Here is a 21922-nt window from a genome sequence, read left to right on the forward strand (position 1 = left end):
GCCCTGCTCAATGCCTTCAGCGACCATGACAAGACATTGGGCCAGGTGGTTGCATACATGGAGGGCATACACTCTGACGTGGGTGGGCTACACTGTACAGTCCAGGCGTTGTCATCCACAGTCATGTCAGCCCTTCAACAGGCACATGCTCCCATTGCAGCCTTTGTCCACCCCCAGTCAGTGGACACATCAGATGACAGTGTGCACGGTTCGCCTGCGTCAACGAAAAGGTACAGCACAAGGAGCACACAACAGACACAAGCCAAACACTCCCGTTCACAGACACCATCCCCACTGAAGAGCATGGGCACCCCAGAATGCACAAACAAGAGCCAGTCAGGGAAGAGCAAGGCCAGAAGAGCAATCAGGCAGACATCAGGCTCACATGCTGCAGAGGCATCACCAGCAAAAGACTCTCCTGTCAGTCATACATCACACAAAACTACCCATGAAATGTCTGTGCCCACTGAGGAGGTGTTGCATATCAGGGGTACACCTAGGAAGAGCACAGGGACACATCCACCCAACACATCTACCCCAATTCTACGTCCATTGATGCAGGTGGAGGAGGGCACTCTAGAGACCACCCCTGGCAAGAAGGCAAAGGAGGGCACTGTAGGGGGTACACCTGGCAAGAAGGCAAAGGAGGGCACTGTAGAGACCACCCCTGGCAAGAAGGCAAAGGAGGGCACTATAGACCCACCCCTGGCAAGAAGGCCAAGGAGGGCACTGTATGGGGTACACCTGGCAATAAGGCAAAGGAGGGCACTGTAGAGACCACCCCTGGCAAGAAGGCAAAGGAGGGTATTATAGAGACCACCCCTGGCAAGAAGGCAAAGGAGGGCACTGTAGGGGGTACACCTGGAAAGAGGGGAAGGTGGGCCAGAGACGTAGCCAGACCAAGTGTTCGGCGGGATCCAGCCCATCTCCAGGGGTAGTGCCAGTGTCTGCACATGATGTGGGACAGTTGGGGTGTGTGCCAATTGTGTCATCAACACTTTCCATCAACCCCAAGACAGGGAAGCCATTTCATATTCCCAGAAAGTGGAAGGGCACCCCTCCAACCTCTCCCACCCACGCTGTGTCAGAGGTCTGCATGACTCCACCTCCACGTGCCACTATGCCACCTGGTCCACACAGCCCTCCAGCTTGCCAAGCCACTGTTAGCCCCACAGCACCTGGGGCTCTGTCACCACGGTCAAGTGGGCCTGCTGTCCCCGACACACAGCCAGGTACAAGTCCGCATGACAGCCAGGAGTGAGTTGACATCACCCTTATACGCCTGTGCCTCATACTGGTGTGCTAGTCCTGAACATTGTTTGGAACATGGGTGTGTTGCTGGCCCTGTTGCTCTGCTGTGCTGTACTCTCCTGTAGCGAGGTGGGGAGGGAGCCGACCCCTAATGACTGGTGGGTCGCTGATGCTGAATCCCCTCCTTCCCTCCAGAGAGACTGGGAGCCCTGGCAGAGCGACACCGACACCAAAAAGGAGGAAGGAGCCTTTAATTGCGCGTTCACAGGAGAAGACGGGACCACGCCCACCGATGACATCACAGAGGCCGGAGTGGACAAGAGCCAGGAAGTCCTCTACGCGGTGTGCAACGTCACCCAGGAGGAAGACGGCGGTCGGGAGAGAGGAGTACGGAGTCCGAAAAGCGTGTGGAGAGGCGAGGAGTCCCATGAGCAGAGGAGAGAAGGCGAAGACGGCGAGAGACAGCCAGGAGGCCAATGTCCCCACGAGTCGCCATGCCACACTCCCGAGGGAGGAGTGTGGCTTCAGCAGGTACGGAGGCGTTTGTCAGCCTGGGTGGGGAAGAGAGGTGGCCCTCCGGTGTAAATTTGTGTAGATATTCTTCCCGCGCTCCAATCCTGTGTTCCTTCCTTCCCGCGTTCCTACCCTACCATACCTACCTTCCTTCCCTTGACTTTACCTTCACTCTGCCCTCACGCTGCCCCGTCACTATAGACAGCTTGTACAGCACATTCAGCGGTGTCCCTGGCACTCCGGTTTCCCACCCCCAGGGCAATCAGTATTAAAACACCTGAACTAACGGCGGTCCCTCTTGTTGATTCTCTTTTTGGTTGGCTGAGGAGGGGAGGTGAGGAGAAGACTCCCGAAGACCGCCTACGGCCAGCAAGGGTTCCTCAAGCCGGAACAGGCTTAATCCGCAACCACGGACCAATCAGGATTCGCACGGGAAAGACTGACCTCACGAAGCAGAAGAGCATTGTTAAAAATAAAACCCAGTTTACCTAAGAAAGGTCGCACGGGAAAGACTGACCTCACGAAGCAGAAGAGCATTGTTAAAAATAAAACCCAGTTTACCTATGAAAGGTCTCCGGTCTGTTCCTGAACCCCAACCCACGCTACATCTCCCCTGTGCAGCCTCTCATGTACTTGCTGTCTCACCTGCCATGGGCACTGGCCCTGTTGCTCTGCTGTGCTGTACTCTCCCCTGTGCCATGGACACTGGCCCTGTTGCTCTGCTGTGCTGTACTCTCCCCTGTGCCATGGACACTGGCCCTGTTGCTCTGCTGTGCTGTACTCTCTCCCCTGTGCCATGGACACTGGCCCTGTTGCTCTGCTATGCTGTGCTCTCCCCTGTGCAGCCTCTCATGTACTTGCTGTCTCACCTGCCATGGACACTGGCCCTGTTGCTCTGCTGTGCTGTACCCTCCCCTGTGCCATGGACACTGGCCTTCCTGTTTGTGTTTCAACTGTGCATATTATCTAGAATTTGTACATCATTTTGTGCCTTCCTGTTGTCCACTATTGTTGTACTTCTACATCTGTGCAATATATGAATAAATACAGTTACTTCTGTTGTGTGTTTTGTCAGTGTCCTTGCTGATTAAAGTTCTTTTTCTGTTTGCATTTGATTGCCTGTGCCCCATGCTCTATGTATCACTTCAAAATTAATTGCAAGGCTCTTTGCAGGCATCAGAGTTTTTAGACAGGGGTGACAGTGTCTTCTGTGACTTCTGACCCTGAAAAAGTGTAATGTGTGATGGATATTTTTCCTGCCATGCAGTTTTCTTCTTAGTGATTTGCTATTGTTGGCTACACTGTTCACATGTCAGGTTGGGGGACACTGCCAGCACCGGGTGTGATGCTGTGCAAAGGTTTAGAAGCAGGCTGGGATATGTCATGATGTATGTGTGTATTTCTTTCTGTGTGCCCAAACGTGTATGTGTATGGCCATCTTGTGTTGGCCCTTAGTCCTGGTACCATGGCATACATGAGATGCGTGTTCTTGGGTGTAGCAGAGGCGTGCAGTGTGAACGCTGTAAGTTTGTAGTGGATGTATGTGTGCCCCTGTATTGTGAGAGACACACATGTGTCACCCAGGAGTTGTATGCCTGTTGTTTGTTTTGTCTTGCCCTGTATAGAAGATTGTATGCACTTGTGTGAGCTGTTTGTAGTGCACTGTGCCGTGTGTTGGTGTGTCCATGGTGTTGTGTGTGACTCCTCCTTGTTGTGTTTGTAAGTTTGAAGTGTTCAAAGTGTGTGAGTTGCACATCAGTGTTGTGTTTGATTGATCCTCAATGTGTCTTGGGTGTTTTTGTGTAAACTGAGTGGCCCTGCTGCTCCACACTGGCATTGTGTTTGTGTTAGTCATGCATTGCAGGCACACAGTGTTTTTTCTCCTCCTGTATGGCACGGTGTGTGTGGTGTTAAGCCATCCACTATGTGTGCCACTTGTGCCTGGACATTGTGGGTGTTCCCTCCCTCCATTTGTGTGTGGTACACCCCTTACATGTCTGCTACTGACATGCAGGCTATTTCACTTTTATGTCAGCTGTCCCCTTGGTTTCCATGTGTGTGTGCCTCCCCATCACTTCATTTGTGGGCTTGTGCTTTGTGGTGCAGTTCTTGGGCCATAAGTGTTATTCCACTCTGGACATTGCACCAATGGTTCATGTGTGCTGTCCTTGTGCTATTATTCATTCTGTAGTGGTCATGTGCACTTCAGCTGTGTGTGCTGCCCAGTGCTCTGGTGGAGATGGCTTGGCTCTTGTATCCCAGAGTGGTGCATGTGTAGTTGTTGTGTTGGATGTGTGGGTGTTGGCTGTGGTATAGCTTCAGTTCCTGGGTGTGCTTTTGTATTTGTGCAGTGCTGATTTGTGGTGTGTGTGATGAGGTTGTGTTAATCATGTGTGTGTGTGTAGCTGTTGTGCTTGTTATGCACACACTGCTTGTTGTGCATGCAGTGCTGTGTGTATGTGGCCGTGGCATTGTCTGTGTTTGTTGATTGGGGTTTCATATGCATATGTGGTCGGTTTGATGTAGCAGTGTGTGCTTGTCCAGATACAGTTCTTGTGTGATTTGTGTTATGGTGTGTGTGTTTTGTTCCTGAGTGATGTTGTTGTGTCCTCCTGTTGTGTCTGTGCTCCCATTGCTTTTCCCCAGTTTGGATGACAGGGTTTGTCTGTTTCTGTTGGAGTTCAGTATGTGTTCCTGTAGTGTTTGTGTGTTGTTCTTGTGCAGGCATCTGTTGAGGCATCCCTGTGTGTGTGTTGTGTTTGTGGCTACACCCAGGGTGTGTGTTTGTTTGTGTGTGTATGTGCTGGGAAGGATTGTGAGCCTTCAGTGTGTGTGGCACTGGTGTGATGTGTTCCTTGTCAGCCACTCCTGCAGTGGCTGTCTCTCTGGTCGTGTGTTGTGTGGTGCAGAGAGTGTGTATTATGCTTGTTGTTGCAGTGCTTGTTGGTGTGCATCGGGGTGCACGGGATGGGCACCTGGCCTGTGAGTTGATGGGGTGTGTTGATGTGTGGTTGGGGGTGGTGTGTCCCTGTGGTCTCTGTGCCCTGCCCATGCCTTGGAGTGGCCCTGCCTTTTGCATAGTGCGCATGTGTTGACCGCAGCGGTGACGTGAACGGGACCGGGACGTTGCTGCTGGTTGGCGGACGATGTGTGTCCCGGATGCTGAGGGGTGCCTGTTGTCAGGTGGGTCATGTGTGGGTGCCCTTGTGGATGTGTTGTGTCCCCCAGCAGGGTGTCTGTGTGGTGATTGGACCCTGTGTCCGCCTGTGTGCTGTGCGTTGCATTTGGGTAGTTGCGTACCTGCGGCGTCGTCCGCGGCAGCCCATCTGACGATAGTGTTATAGGAGGTACATCACAAGATGCATGTGGAGGGCTGGGTCCATGGCGTTCATGACCTGGTCTTAAATATCTTGCTCCGCTGTCGACTTTCCGCCTGCTCAGGCTGGGCAGTGTCTCTGCTGCGGTGCGTCTGCTTGTTTGGGCCATCCTAATTTGTCGAGCGGGGCGGACGTCATTCGGCACGGCGGTGAGTCTCGATTGGCTGCCGCCACCGCGGTGGTGGGCGCACTTTGATGGTGGTGCGCGGCGCACTGCGGCGGACGAGAAATTACCAATGTTTTGATATCCTAATGTGGCGGACGTGAGTACCACTGCTCGCGGGCGGAAAAAGCTGTTTTTCTGCTCCGCCACCACCGCGGTGGTGCCACCGCCCGACATCCTAATCGGCCCCATAGTCTCCAGAGTTAGAAAAAGTGAAATGTAAAAGGAGGGCATGTGTGAGGGATACCGGTGACATCTGAGTATCCAGAGAGTGAAAACCTGTTCTCCCCGATTCCCTCCTGCCTGCGATGGTGCGACACATGCCTGGTCTGACTCACACGGGTAGAGAAGACATGGTGTCCACCTTTTGATCTTATTGTACAATACCTATTATTGATCAATGACTGCCCGTTTTGCTAAAGTTGTACCTTATGCCAGCAGCAGAATGCGGGCAAGACATTTGCAGTGGCCATGAGTCACATTGGAAAGTCTGATGGTCCCTTCAACCATCTCCAAATCGACTTGTGGAATATTCCCCAATGTAACCAAATGAGGTATATCCTCCTCATAGTGTGTCTGTTCTCATAGTGGATTGAACCATATCCCACTGGGATATGTGACAGCCTAATAGTCGCCAAGTTACTGTTGCTGGAGTTGATGCCGAAATTCAGCATGCCAGTCCATCTTGAATGGGATCAAGGACCCACTTCAAAAATTGGATAATTCAGTTATTATGTACAGTGCTAGAGATTGACCAGAGATTCCACTGTGGTCATGGACCTGCTGCATGAAGTGTTGTTGAGTGAGTGAACGGTATGATCAAAGCTAAACAGGGCAAAGCTTCTGCCTCTACATCACTGAAATGGCCATACCATACCTCAACTATGAGTGGTTCCCTTGGTGCTGTGGACTCTCTCAGAGGGATCACTGTGACTCCAGAGTATAAGTAATTGGATTTTTTCCCAACAAGAGGAGAAGGAGTGCTTAGTTAAAGGGCACAAGGGACAGGGGGCTAGGCGGCGCAGAAGGCAAGGGGAGAGATTATGGGGAGAGGGGATGGAGCAGAGGAAGTAGACAAAGAATGCAAGAGGGAAAGCGGTAGGGGTGGGTGAGAGAGAGCATGAAAGGGGGAGGGTGAAGGGGGCACACTCTATCCTGGCAGCTGCTCTTGTGAATTTCACAGATGACCTGGTCCTTGAGTACTGCAAGGGATTGTCTGACGTGGTGCATTCTGTCTCTCATCCATTCAACGCTGCCACTCCAGCTACTTGAGGGCCCCAGGGCATAACCCGAACCCTCCACATGAAGAAGCAAGTTCAGAAGTGCTGTTCAGACTGGAGCACTGGAGAGGGCCTTTACCGGGTGATGCTGGTTACCGACCCTGTGTACTGGCCTACTAAACTGTATTCATGTCTCCCATACCGAGAGAGCAAGTCACGAAGCGGAAGAAGTGGAGCTAACATACACTAATTCCTCGAGTCGCCTCAGGATTGAGGTGTCTGATGCTTCAGAAGAAGAGGAGGGTCAGGCCAAAGGCCCACAGTCTTCGTTGGATGAGCCAAGACAGACCAAGAGGATGTTAAGAGCGCTGTTGTGCTGCAACAACTGTGTGTGTCCACTAAGGAACTGAGAATATGCATTCACAGTGACAACAAAAATTCATGGAAGGCTGAGACTAATATGCCACAGCAAATTTCACAAAGAGTGAACGGGACACAGAAGCTCTACCTCAGAGAGCGAGTGTGCTTCATCTGTTTGAAGCTGCTTCTCCAGCTTTTTGAGGGGCCCCAGGGCAAGTCCAGAGCCCTCCCCATCAAGAAGCATGTCGGGAAGTCCTGTTTAGAGGAGCTTTGGAGAGGACCCAGCAGGTGATCCTGGTTACCTACATGGTGACTGTTTACTTATATTGAAATATTGAAATATCTTATTCGTTATAGTGTGTCTGTAATTGTCTTGTTTTATGGTATAGTTTTATGATCTGCAGAGTTCGAAATAAAGTCTTTTGATGATGGTTACCGACACTGCTGTTAAGTGTAATGGTCTACCACATTGAATTCACGTCTCCCATGCCAAGAGGGCACGGAACGAAGAGGAAGAAGTGGAGCCAACATCCACTAATTCATTGAATTGCCCTAAGTTTGAAGTATCTGAGGCTTCAGCAGAAGAGGAAGGTGAGGCTGAGGGTCCACATTCTCCGCTGGATGAGCATCACACAGACCAAGAGAAAGCTGAGAGTGCTGTTGTGCCAGCAATTACTGTGTGTGTCCAATAAGAGACTGAGAGTACACATTCACAGGGACAGCAAAACCCCATGGAAAGCTGAGACTTATCTGATGCAGTACATTTCACAAAGACTGCCAGCTGGAGCGAGACACAGAAGTTCTACCACAGAGAGGGAGTCTGCTTCATCAGAGTCAGAGATCTCAAGCACCTCCAAGGGTTGAGCCCTAAGCTGAAGATGGTTGGCCAAAGGCTGCAGCTTTCCGGAAGAAACTGTTGACACCCAAGAAGAAACCAGAGACAATTAGGGAAGATAGTGAGTTCGACAACCAAGAACAGAGCGACCAGATTGACATTGTGAATGAAGATCTGAGCAACCCAAATGAGCAAGAAATATCAATCAGAAGCATCCAGGCCCAGACTGGACATAACTTGCCAAAATGAAGTTCGACTCTGATGATTGCTTGACTGACATTGATGGGCCCCTGAGACGAAAGAAGCCACGACAGGAGCCTATTCATGTGTACTGATGGCAACAGTTGAAAGAACTGATAGAGAGTAAGGATAATGGTTAGAGGAAGATAGCTCCTTTAGACCTCCTGTTGACGCAGCGAAAATCCTGGTTACTCTTCAGATAATGGAGAGACAGTAGGGCGGTACCTAGAGGAATAACTCTTTATCAAAGGATTTCTTTGATCTGATTAAGATTAACATGGTGCAGCAATGCTGCAAAATGTTAATAGTAAGTTTAACAGTTGCCATTTGTGTTCCCATGCATGGATGGCTGTTGAATATATATTTGTGGTCAATTACCCTATGTTTAAACCTGTAGTTACCACCACCCCCCCCCCCCACCCCCCCCCCAGGAAAATATCTCATCTCACTCAGCACGAGAGTGTATGTGGTTATAACGTATATCATCAAATGTTAGCAGAATATGTGAAAGTTATGGAGATGGAGGATTGTTATATCTGTTCTTACCTTTCAGCCTCTGCAGCCGGGGAGTAGGATATTTTCACTTACCCCTGTCCCACTCCTTCTTTTGAGTCTTCCTGAATCTTATTATCGTCATGACACTATCAAACTGTTACTCTGTCACAAATATCCTGTTCTGCCTAATTAAAAGTGCTGTAGGATATAAAGCAGTTGTAATTAGGCAGACGGGATGTCCTTCTTATTTGTGACGGAGTAATTCATCCGCCAGATGCTAAAACAGGCCTTTTATTTGGAGCTCAAACCCCTCCAGCGGGTCAAGAATGCAAGCTGTATCGGGAAAGTCACAACAAAGTCAGATAAGCTTGTGGTAAGGCTTTGCTGAACTCTATTTTCAGATGGCGAAAAAGCTCAGAGTGGGGCCAACTCGATTTTCTTGACCAGTCGTGTTGTGCCTTAGGCGATTGACATGAGTTATTGATTCCACTCATTCAGAGGTCTCAAAGTCCCAAATTATTCTAAGTATTTATTTGTCAGGAGATTTCAGAACAAGTCCTTCTGGACACCAACTATCCCTGGACCACTGGGACAAACCTTAAGGATCAGGACTCAGTACAGCAGAGGGCACCAGATATGCTCAGTCCTTTTCCAATTGTAACTGGTCCCTCCAGAAAAAAAGCCTCTTACAGATTTTGATGTCACTGTAGCCACACAGGTAGACAGTCAACTGACCATTGGATCCCACTTTGCTGTTCTGGGTACAAGTGGGAGCAGGTCCAGTAACCCATATCTCCTCACAGGTTCAGTACTCTTCTGTTTTAACACAGGTCCAGAATGCGTTCTGCTGAGCTGTGGATGATGTGTCACTTTCGTTGGATTTACTAGCCAGTGTTCGGGGGTGACTTCTTGACAATACCTAATCAATAAGGAAAACGTTTGTTGGAGCAAGCCTTCCCACTTTTGCAGCACTTCATGTTTGTCTTACTGCAAACTATCCCACTAGCACCATAATAATGGGAATTCCAAGATGACATATGCCTTCTGTCCCTAAAGGAAGCTAGTGGGACAGCCAGGGTGTGTTCAGGGAATTGAACAATCCTTTCATCCCCAGCAACACCAAAATAGTCCTGGGACCAGCTCTGCCTCCAACTGGACTGGTGGCTAATTGGCTACAGAGGTCCTAAATATCAAATGCTTCCCTTCCTCAGATTTCCATTACACTTGAGAGTTATTTTGACAGAATGGACTGTAGCAGTCAGGCTACAGTGGCAGACCTGAAGCAATTTTTTCCTTGTCACACTAGTTGATGGCACAAGTGATGAAGTCCACAGGCGACATTTAACTTTTCAGTTTGTATACTATTCCATATATTATGGCCTAACATGAGAGTTAAATATCTAAAAAATGGATTAGCCAATTTATTTGGGGCCATTTCACAAAGGCCCGGAGTGTTTGAGGGGTCAGAGCAGTAGAGGCTCGAACAAGTGGGAGGTGTTGAAAGTCTACAGACAACGGGATAAGTAATATTAAATAAATAAATAAAACCACTTACTTTGCGCTCACTGCATCACCACGACAATGATGCGGCAAGCGCAAAGTAGCCTCTTTTATCTCCAACATCATCTTGCCCCCTCAGCCCATGTGCTCATGTTTCTCTGCCTGCTACACTATCAGCAGGGAGCTACCTGATCATGTTTTGTTCACCATTTGGAGACAGCCACGTGTGCCTGCGCAGGAGGCGTGGCAAGGCAGATATCCAAACTTCCGTTCCTGGCTAAAGTACATGAATAACATGTACTCAGAGTCCTTTCGACGTAATTCGAACAAAATCGCTTGTTACATAATCGCAAAGCTGGGTTTAGGGCTCATAACAGCACAGAGTTAGTGATGCTTTCAGTCTTGGATGATCTGCGACTCGCAGCCGACAAGAAGACTCCGTCAGCACTGATCCTACTTGACCTCTCAGCCGCCTTTGATAGGGTTAATCCTGAGCAGCTACTTGCTCACATGTGGCGGCTGGGAGTCACTGGGACGGTCCTCCAGTGGTTCACTTCATTCTTGGAGGATCGATGTCAGAAGGTCCAATTAGGAGACCATACGTCCAGGCAGGGTGGTATTTGTTGGGGGGTCCCGCAGGGTTCGGCGCTGTCCCCCCTGCTCTTTAACATTTACCTCCAACCCTTGATTGAGGCTCTGGCAAAAGCAGATTGCCAGGTGTTTAACTATGCGGACGATACTCAGTTATTAGTGCGTATTGACAACTCCCTTGATTCACAGCGGAACGTTCTGAACATTCTTCGGTACACCATGAATTGGATGACCTCTAATTCTCTGAAGGTGAACCCAGATAAAACTGAAGTTTTGGTAGTCTCCTCAGGTTTTTCCCCCTGGTCCAGCCTCTTCTGGCCCCAAGAGCTGGGCACTGCTCCAACGCCGGTGCCAGCCGTGAAGAGCCTGGGCATTAGGCTGGACACCGGACTGACCTTAAAGACCCAGGTGTCTGCTGTTGTGGGAAGTTGCATCGGATTGATGAGACAACTTCGGAAACTATCGAGCTTGTTGTCACCCGCTACCATGCAGGCGGTGGTGACTGCATTAATTCTATCTCTCCTAGACTATGGCAATGCAGTCTATATTGGCCTTCCTGGTATAATCCTGAGGAAACTCCAAGTGGTCATGAACGACGCAGCAAGGCTGATATATAAACTGCCTCGTAGAGCGCATGCTACCCCCCTGTTGCATCATCTGCACTGGTTACCTATCAATCAAAGGGTAAGCTTCAAGGGCCTGTGCATCGCACATAAATCCCTGTTTGGTGAAGCACCCAAAGATAATTATGATCATTTAGAGTCCTACGAAGCGGGCCGCCACCATCGCTCTTCACAGGCCAGTCTCCTTGCCTGCCCTCGCTTCAATAGGGCCACTTTTGGAGGCCGGGTTTTTCGGTCTCCATCCCCCAGATTTGGAACAAGCTACTGGACGGCATGCGCAAGGAAGCCGGATTGCTCCCGTTTCAGAGGATGCTGTTCACAGAGGCTTTTGGCCAGGCCTACATTGGTCCATGCTAAGCGCAGTGGTGCGAAAGAACTCCGGACTGTCTGATCTATGATGTAGCTTAGAGACCTCTGGTGATTAGCGCTTTATAAATGCAACCTAACATAACATAACATATAGCCAAGTGATTTTTGTTTTATTTCAGCAAATACTCTAAGATGGCCTCCACGGATTGTCATGTATTCCTATAGGTCCTGAATCGATCCCCCTATTCCTGACCCTATTCTAGTTAAACAAACCAACAAGTTAACTAGCAGTCAGCCCATGAGGCAGAAAACCCCCATGATGCAGATACCGTTATCTGACGCAGTCACACTACGGCACAGGAACGTGTTATCTGATTAGGTCATAACGCTTGCGATCTAATTAGACAAGCGATATTCCTCCAGTCCCTGATAAGGCATACGGAGTTCTCATAACAAATCAAACCTATGACAACCTGGGCAAAACCCTGCGGCCATTGTTTTGATTTCACCGAGAACTTTAGTAAAAGAATGTGCTAACGAGCAAGTCGTATGACATCTTCTTTATTGACGTATCTATGTCCATCCTTACGTCAATCTCGGCACCTTAAAGGTATAAATATTACCGATCTTGCCCTATGCAAACACACGCGTGGTGACGAGACGGAGCAGCCATACTTGCCGAAGCCCAGAGCAGAGCAAACCCCGCTGGCAGCAGCCCCGCCTTCCTGACGCGCTGAGAGACGCGCTGCTTTCTCCTGCCGAGAATCCAGCCCCGGCGTTTCTGGGCAGCCCTCGCAGGCAGCCTGGAATATCGAGAGCAGAGAAAGAGATACCATTCCTCATTCATCCCAACTTCCAGGTACAGAACTGAATAACCCCTCACAGAGAATTCTTTAGTTATCCACTTGGCAAAAACAAACTTAACTTAAACTGTAACTTTCTATTCCCGCCCACGTATTAGACTTAGGTCAGGTACACGGGGTAGGCGTATTTAGAAACACCAGTTGAGTACGTTTAGTCAAATGTAAATGTGTATGTAATATATTTTAATCATTTTAAACCTTCATATGGCTTAGAAACCATATCAATGTTTTTACAGTATTATTTTATACTTCTGCTTCTAATGTATGCACTTTACTTAACTATAAGTATTGCAATAATATCGATCCATTTCTCATGTATGAGAAAAGAGACTGATCAATAAATAACACCTTTTTATTGAACACGCCCGTCTCTTCCTTTTCTCTACAATCTGATGAGACTAAGAATGCACGTACTGACTGAGTAAAATAATTGCCTTTTGTTCACACGACTCTCGAGATTTACTCTTGATTAGGGGAGAGCAAAGTTGTCATGTTCTATGGTTGTCAGAAACTAAATCCCTTCTTGTCTAATCAGGGAAGTTAATTCTTTCCTGAACATTCGAGAAAGTTTCTAGTGAACTCTGAGCTAAGCTGGCAAACCCAAAACTTTAAGTCTAGTATCGACAGTAGTAGACCTAGTTAACGTCTGGCCTAGGCCTTTACTGCTGTAGGTATTATTCCAATGCGCAGAGCCTATTGGGAAGATAGGAACTACACTACATGGCGCCCAACGCGTTTGGAAAGGGCGATAAAACTAACGTAAGACATTTAGAGTAACTCAGTCGTGCTTTCTCACTCAGACCCCTTTTCCCATTATACTCCAAAGACGTCTGGAGTGGGTGAAAGGTTATATCCTCCAAAACCTCGCAGGAGGGAACTCCTATGTATGGTTCTTGGTATAGTCAACGTTGAAGGTTACACTGTTCCAAAATATTGTGCATCTAATCTTTGTTTCCATAAGAAAGCTGATCTGCAAACAAACAAAATAACCTTCAGGACAGTAAAATGTCAGACAATGAAGAAGAAAGAGAGGCAGTTAGATTAGCAGCTGAAATCGCAGCAGCTGATACTGCACTACAAGACGCTGACCCGGAGATAATAATACTCATCCCGGTCATCAAAAGGAAATCTATAACCTTAAAGCTTATAGAAAATGGACTGACACCTAGAGGTGGCACAGTCATATTTGTAATTGAAGCACACGAATATCGGCAGACAGAGGTATATTATTCATGGATACATTTTCCAGCAGCTAATGCTGTAACAAAGTACTTCCACTATTACAAAATAGAGGAACCTCCTAATGAGTACACTCCTTTCGAGGAGGTGGAAGTACCACTCAAATTCCAAGAGCATTTGCTCTTATTTGATGGCGCCCTAAAACATAACAATCACATCACCAGGCTCGGTCCTTTAGGTAGACCAGGAGCAACGTGGCCGGTATTAGCCGGATACACACCACATCCAGACTTCGAAAGAATGCCTGCAGCAGATCTTTTAGTACAACTAAAACAATTAATAAAAATACATAGACAATTAGTCCAGTATGTGATGCGGACTTCAACAATTCAGCCAGCGATTAAACTTCCACAGCTGACCCCTCACCAGGGGAACACAAATAAGATTACACCACAGAACATCCAGTCCTGCCTAGGTAAAGTACCGTCTAAACGGGAACAAATACCATTCTGGTTGGCACAGAAAATCACCCAAATAGAGGCGGTGTTTCCTGACACCACCCCGCTAGAAAAACACAGGATTCTGACTATATGTCTTCCAATGGGAATCGCACCACACATTGAGGACTGTGACACTTGGGGTACAGTCTTTGCTTCCATCTACACAAAAACGCACGGTGTTCCATCCATTTCGGTAATACCAGATGTGCTAAAACAAATTCAAGATGAATACGGTCCAGAACCCGCTTTAACTCTTGGTATGAAATTACTAAAAGACTTCAAGCAGGTCTCGGCTATATTATTAGCCAACATAAAAGGTGAAGCAGCAAACGTGGCGATCCGCCAGAGGTTAAAAGAGACAGATATAGCAGACCAACCAGCTGAAATTGCCAGAATCATAGAAAAATCCTATGAGGAACTAGGTAGAGATAGTTTAGGTGGAATACCAGTAAAACCACAACTGACTGAAAGTCCAGAAAAAATATTTTTTAATAATAATTCACCAAAAAAGAACTGGGATGGAAACAAACAGTCCAATCCTAAAGAAAAGAAATTCCAGTCTAGAGGAAGGTCTCCTAGGCGAAGAGAGAAATCTCCGAACCAGGGACACAGGTCACCACAAAGTGACCCCTCTGGGAAAAGATATAACCTTAGAAATAGGGATAATATAAAAAAACCTGATAGATATCAAGACATTGATACGCGTCCCTCTCAATCTTTTCAGAATTCCTCGCAGAAATCGGAAAGAAGAGGACGATCAGAACAAAGAGAAGAGCACGCCAAGTCCAAAGACAAGGAACCTGCTCAGCTAAAAAAGAAATTACAATTTCCAAAAAAGAAGGTAGCCAGTATCAAGGTAGTTAACAATGCCGAGAATACTGAGGACACAACTGAAAAACTGAGAATGGGCTCAGACAATGTTAGACAGCGCAGCAGAAGTGAGCATAGCTCGCAAAGTCCTTATGAATCATCTGGAGACAGTGGACACGAATGAATATCTTCAAGTGGAAACTGCAGACACCAGGGTTAGCAAACCCCACAAAATATACGAGATAACATTACATATAGAGGGAGATAAGACTAGGAAAATAAGGGGACTATTTTGGGATAACCTCTCCCAGGGCTATGACATCCTTCTAGCTGAAAAAGACTGGCCACCAGAGTTTGTCAGGGAGTGCCCTCATGGCGAAGAAATAATTATGCCTGCCTTCTCAAATCAAATTCCAATTCATAAAAAATACACACTTGCTAGAAAGTGGGCAGTGGCTCTAGCTCCTGCTTTATATAAAAATCACGTGGGATGGGATGAGGATTCTCCTCCTCACAAAATCCAGTTAAAATCACAACCTACTGCGCAAAGGCAGTACCCAATTAAGCAAGAAGCTAAAAAACAGGTAAATGAAATACTAGATAAGCTAGAATACCAGGGGGTGATTGAAACTTGCACCTCACAAATGAACAACCCTTTGTTTCCGGTCTCCAAACCAGACAATTCATATCGTCTAGTTTTGGATTACCGACACCTTAACACATGTTGCAAAACTTTTGCAGTGCAAAACTCACACAGTGCTGCACTAATGAATAACATAGTGCGCAAAAAATACAAAACAACATTAGACATCTCTAATGGATTCTTTTGTAAAAACATAGCACCAGAGAGCAGATATTTAACTGCGTTCTCAATAAATGGCACTCAAAAACAATTCTGTCGGTTAGCCCAGGGGTACAAGAACAGCCCGGGGGTATTCTCAGCGAGAGTAACAGAATTACTACAAATATATGATGATGAAGCATTATCTTATGTCGATGACATTTACTTAACAGATGATGACTTGGAGACTCACTTGAAGAGAGTGAACACCATAATACTTGGGTTCGCAGCAGAGGGTTACAAATTCAACTTTAAAAAATCCAGAATTGCCCATCTGACAGTCCTGTTTTTAGGATATGAATTATCAAGTGAAGGCAAAAGCCTGGCTGACAATTTCCTAGAGAAATGTGCCGTACTCCAAGCACCTAGAACACTAAAAAACTTACAGTCGATTCTAGGCTTCCTAAATTTCGGAAGAACATACATTGCAAATTACGCAGAAAGGGTCAAACCCCTTTATGATCTGATAAAACCAGATTTTAAAAGATCCAATTGGACTCAAATACACACAGAAATTTTGAGATCCCTACAAACAGACATGCTAATTAAAACAAAATTAGAAACACGTGATAACACACGCAATCTTGTGATTCGAGTCATCCCAGGGAGATGCGGATTCACATACCTGACCTCTAATGAGGGAGAAAAGGTACCAATTGCATTTAAATCACACTTGTACACAGAAGCTGAAAAGAAGTTCAGCAGTACAGAAAGAATAGTTCATGCAGTTCAAACCGCAATAGCTAGAGAAAAAGATCAAGCAGACGGTAGACATATCACAGTCAGAACAGCTGAATCAGCCTTTGAGGCATTAACAACACCGTGTAATTTACCAACAACAACATTGAATCCGGAATGGATACAATGGGTGAATTCAATCACAACGGACAAAGTGTACTACTACTTTGATCCAGAGCTAGAAGAAATGGAAAATCTTGAATATGAAAAAACATACCCTCTGCCAATCGACATTCTGCCTTTACGACATTACGCCTGTGTAATCTATACAGACGGACATGCTCAACCCCCCGTTTGGGGAGAACAAGCATACAACCCCACATGTGGGATTACAAAAGAAGTGTGGCGCGGAGGTAAACTAAGACCTCTATTAACAAAAACACACTCAGTAGAAACTAATTCGGAACAACAAACTGAAATAGTAGCTTTGAAAATGGCGCTAGATAATGCGGATCGCGAATTCCCGACACTTATAGTGTCAGATTCATATTACTGCGTCAAATCATATAACAAGGATTTGCAGACATGGATTCAAAACGGTTACAAAGATAACACAGATGCATCAATAAAGCAGAAACTGCTCTGGGAACAAATAGCTCTTTTGAAAAAAGAACTACCAAAGACTCACGTGACACACTCACTGAGTCATCAGCGTGATGGCGTTCACGTTGCAGGGAATTCATTGGCTGAAACAGCCACAGCGGCAGCCACTAAATCGGCTCCCGTAGTTCGAAAAAAGCGTACATTAAAATACATTGACGGTGAAACAATGCTGGTGGTGAAAACGTCATCAAAAGGCGACTGCTCAGCTTTACCGATCAACTATCCACTCAATTATACATACATAATCGATGCAAACTCCGTCCCTTTTGCTCGAATCCCTGGAGTGGGGGATAGAGTGATTCCAAACATGGACAGGAGAAACTTGTTAATCGCAGACGCACATATGGGCGAGGGTCTCAGACACCTCAAACTAAAAGATTCTCTGGAAGAATTACAATCATGGTACTGGTGGCCAGGCATGAGCCTACATCATACCATGTTTGTAAAGAACTGCCCAAACTGCAACAGAAATCGCAGTGGGGAGAGGAAAAGTATAATACGGTGGAATCTGACTGCAGATAATATCACCAGTAAAGAGGGAGGCTTGCGATTAACATATACAGGCTAGTTACCACTTATAATGTAGATCACCAGCACTCGGCTGACGTCTGGACTGTTATACAAAGATTTGCGAGTCTAAATGGCATATACGCTAAGAGCATGCTACGTTTGACCATTTTTTTCGCTCTAGCCCACCAGCCTGAGGGGAAAAATGACCAAATGAGCACAGCCCAGCGGGAATCTTCTCACTTCCTTCCTGAGGGTACGGGATGGTGTAAAGAAAAAAACCAAGGCAGAAAGCAATCTATAACGGAAAGGATATTAGGTTCGGGAGCTGGGTGGGTCAAACATCTAATAAGTGTCCAACGTAGTCTAAATAACTTGTCAAGAAATTCTCTGAAGGGATTCAGTCCGTACGAATTATTATTCGGAACTAGGATGATTATCTCTGACCTTGACAGTCAGACTTCAGTGGTGAAAGAAAAAAGCTTTGATATCAAAGACCGTTTGGCTATTTTGCAGGACTTAAACAAAACAAGAAAAGACCTGAGCAACATAAAGTTGAAACAACAGCCAACAACCACTGAAGAACCACCACCTGTCCCAGCAGGACCTGTCTGGATTCCAAAAGTCGGGGATCTAGTCAGAGAAAATATCGCGGTAAAGAAGGAATTTGGGCCTTCTTACAGAAAAGCAGTTCCTGTCTTGTCTGTCAACGGGACAAGATCAGTTGTACTACCGCCACTTGCTGGTAAAAAGGAGAACCGAGTTGTATCCATCGACCTGGTAAAACCACAACATGTGGCCGATAACAAACAGTAGGCCAAGTGGACTCCCAATAAGTAGCAGAACACCAAGGTTTGCTACCAGTACAGAGGTCCTAACGAAGAGGCTCATCACATTCGAAACGCCTATAGAAGAACAACAAGGACTATGCAACAATGCAATAGAACTCAGACCTCTGAAAACCCAAATAAAAACATTTAGCAGAGACACACCAATCTATACTGAAGTACCAAGTGAAAATGCAAGAAACAGAAATCCTGAACCAATTGGAACAATTGACAGAACTGCATCCGGCTACTTCATAAACTTCGATGATTCCTCTGAAGGCTTCACTGAATCAAAAACACAGCCATCATCAAAAACCTTTAAAGATAAAGCTAAAGAACTTTTGAAACAACTGAAAGAAACATATCTGATTTCTCCATGGGTTGAATTTTGGGTGGGTTTTGGTGCATTTATCCTCATACTTTGGCTCATCATGGTACTTACTTTGGGACGCTTCATTGAGGGAAAATATGCTAAAATGGACACAGCAAGTCCGAAAATCAACTTGATCCTCAAGCCACAAACATCTTCACACATCGAGAAAAGAGAACTTTCTTCAGCCAACTTCACAGCCAATCCAATACCTGGGGGGGTAGCCTGGGACAACACTGACTATGAAATTTATGGTCCGGTCGAGATCCTGAAATATCCACACCAAATTAAGATCTCCTTGCGTGACTTTGTAAAACCAAACTCATTTGCTGATGATTGGGACTTCGAAAGCATTAATAATATGATGTCTGATTTAGTAATGTCTGCTAAATTTACCAAACATGATTATTTGCAGGGTTCTACAAATTATGATAGTATGTATTGCTATAACCACTATGGTAACCATTTTTTACATAGATCTGCACAACCTAGAAATGTTTTAAATTATAATCAATGGGAACATTGTGCAACACCTCCAAAAGGGAGCTCAAGAACCGTTTATGACAAATATTCATATTTTTCAGGTTTTAACACAAGTAATGCTGAAACATTTTATTTTAAATTGTCAAACAAAACAGGGACCAAGACCATGATAACCAACACAAAATTGATTTATTCAGACTCATTTTTTGAACAAATGAATACTTTCGGATTTGATTATTGGGACAAAAATGTTGAATTAAAAAGTGTTTGGGGTACAAAAGAATGGCAAGTACAGGATATAGAAGCTTTGTTTAGAGCCTGCATGATCCCAGAACAAATGATATTTTTAAATGACACTGTTCAACAAACCACCTGTCTTGGCCTAGCGAAAATCAAAGATTTAAATAAACCGTCTATTCCAAAGCCAACAATGTTTAGCAATAACTCTGATACAGATGAAGAGATAGACGTAAACCATATATTAAACCAAAACAGAACACATCCTGATTGGAAACAGTGGTTGATCTGGCCCACAGATACTAATAACTGTCAAGACAGATTCCTGAATAAAACACAGGGGTTCAAAATGACCAGGCCAGACCCTAGATATCCCCAAAGACATCACCCAGGGATAATAACAACCTACAGTGTGGGCAAATTATGCCTTCAATGGCTACAAACTTCCACACTGCCAGAAATTAAGCAACACCTAACTTTACTTACTGATGGTGCTGACTTGCGTGATTTCATAATGGGACCACACAAACAGCGTCAAAAGCGTTTCATAGCAGCCTCTGTATATGCAGCATACAATGAGGCCTGGAAGGTTACTCAAATTGAAACAGCAGAGAGAATACGGGAAATTGACCGTATTAATTTGGAAACATCACTTTCTGTAGTGGACAATGGGTTAATGACTCTGTCCTCCAGAATTTTTTCTTTGGACAGCATTGTGTCTTCAGCAATCGACATATTATCGCAGGACTTACTGTTCTTACAACACGGTCAGTCACAATTGCGTTCTATTGTACAGCTTGGCTGGACGTTACAAAACCTGCGTTCAGGCTATGTGCCTTGGCGTTTAATCAACACAACGTCACTATTCCAAATCTTTAACCTTACTGATAGACAAATCAGTATGGCACAAAAGGGTGCTGATTATACAATCTTGAGCATTGAAAAACTAGAAAGATTACCAGTGACAATGTCAGAACGACCTGTCAGTGAATGGATAATACATGGGATAATAAATATTCCAATCTCAACCTTCAGGTTTCAATACTGCCAAAAATATATACAGGCTGGCATGTACGAAAATTGGGAAAGGGGTACCTTAAAACAACATGGAACCTGCCCTATTCACATGCATGTGTCAGTAATAAAGGCCAGAAAGTGTTTCTTAGTGGCAACAATTGTGCGATGTCACTAAGTGGCACACTTCTGTGTAACGGAATTAGTTTGCATGGAGCCTGTGAAGGGAATTCATACAACCTTTCATGTCACTAGCAAGGCGCACCTGCAACAGAAATAGAACCATTCTTTCAAAGACTCTATAATGGGAGTTACATTCTTATTGTAGACCGCAGATGTTGTAGTCTTATGCCCGGGACTCCTTATCTAGTAACTACGACTGCGAAGGTCAAGTGCTGTGGACGCTTATTGTTCCCCAGCTCCTTCCCAGACAGGGAGGCAAGGGCATGGCCCGATTTGAAAATTACTTCTATTCGAATAGATACTTTAAGCAGAATGAAAACAGTGCTTCTACAGACGCCTACAAGGCTCACGTCATCAAAAGAAACGTATGATCTACAAGTCGCAAGGACGACTGCAGAGATACATACATTATTATCAACTAATTCCCCCGTACATTTCGCGGAAATCCTGAACGAAATCTTAAATATTTCTGATACCAATGGGATCTCAGGGGTATTTAAGACAGTATTTTCGATGGCATTAACACCATTCAAAGCCATACTGGGTATTTTTCCAGATTTCGTCCATTCGATTTTTGGCGGACTTCCCCTGATCTTGGGACTAATTGCAGGAATCCTATTCTTAGTCCTTATTTTTCGTTATGGCAACCCATGTCACAGACAAAACTCTTGCGACAAGGGAAGAAACAATCCTAGCCATTGGATACCGGGACCGGATATCAAAAATCCTGGGACTCTCCCGGCTTAGAGACCTGAACATGACTTGGTTTCTATCATTTCGACCAATGTGGCAAAGATGTGTTTTACCTGTACTAAGGTGCCTGCTATGCGGAGAAGAATGCGTGTTAGACACCTGTCTGACGCTACAATCGGATGCGCCAATGGATGCAGAAACATTGTTGAGCCCGATCAAGGTTCATGCTTTGTGCTGCCCTCAAAGGCTACCAATCCTGATGACGGCATTCGTGGAAGCTTCACCACTACGATTGATGGGTAGTGAAGTTCAAGATGAAAGCAGCATCGAACAGGTACGACCTTCTGTCAGCAATGCGAATCAGAATGTCAATGGAGACAATCATGCGCACGAATGCATGATTACACCTATTTCCGAGTTAGTGGAACTTTCCCAGGAAGCTGTTGACAGTTTTTTCGAAAGCCTGAATGATATGATGTTCTCACCCGAACAGAAATAGAGACTTTTGAGCAAGCTCGCACACGGCGTTCCCTGAATTCGGCCTTCAACTTTAAATAATAAAGTCACATGAACTATTTTTCACTCCAGTTCACGGAC

At 45.8% G+C, this 21922-nt stretch overlaps 1 pseudogene; it reads right to left on the reverse strand.

The window, feature by feature from the left end:
* Window positions 1-7630: 7630 nt before the first annotated feature.
* The window catches only part of LOC144752536 (NALCN channel auxiliary factor 1-like), an 84835-nt pseudogene continuing 70543 nt past the window's right edge, over window positions 7631-21922 (reverse strand).

Source organism: Lissotriton helveticus, chromosome 5_1, assembly GCF_964261635.1.
Source record: "Lissotriton helveticus chromosome 5_1, aLisHel1.1, whole genome shotgun sequence".
Lineage (NCBI taxonomy): Eukaryota > Metazoa > Chordata > Amphibia > Caudata > Salamandridae > Lissotriton > Lissotriton helveticus.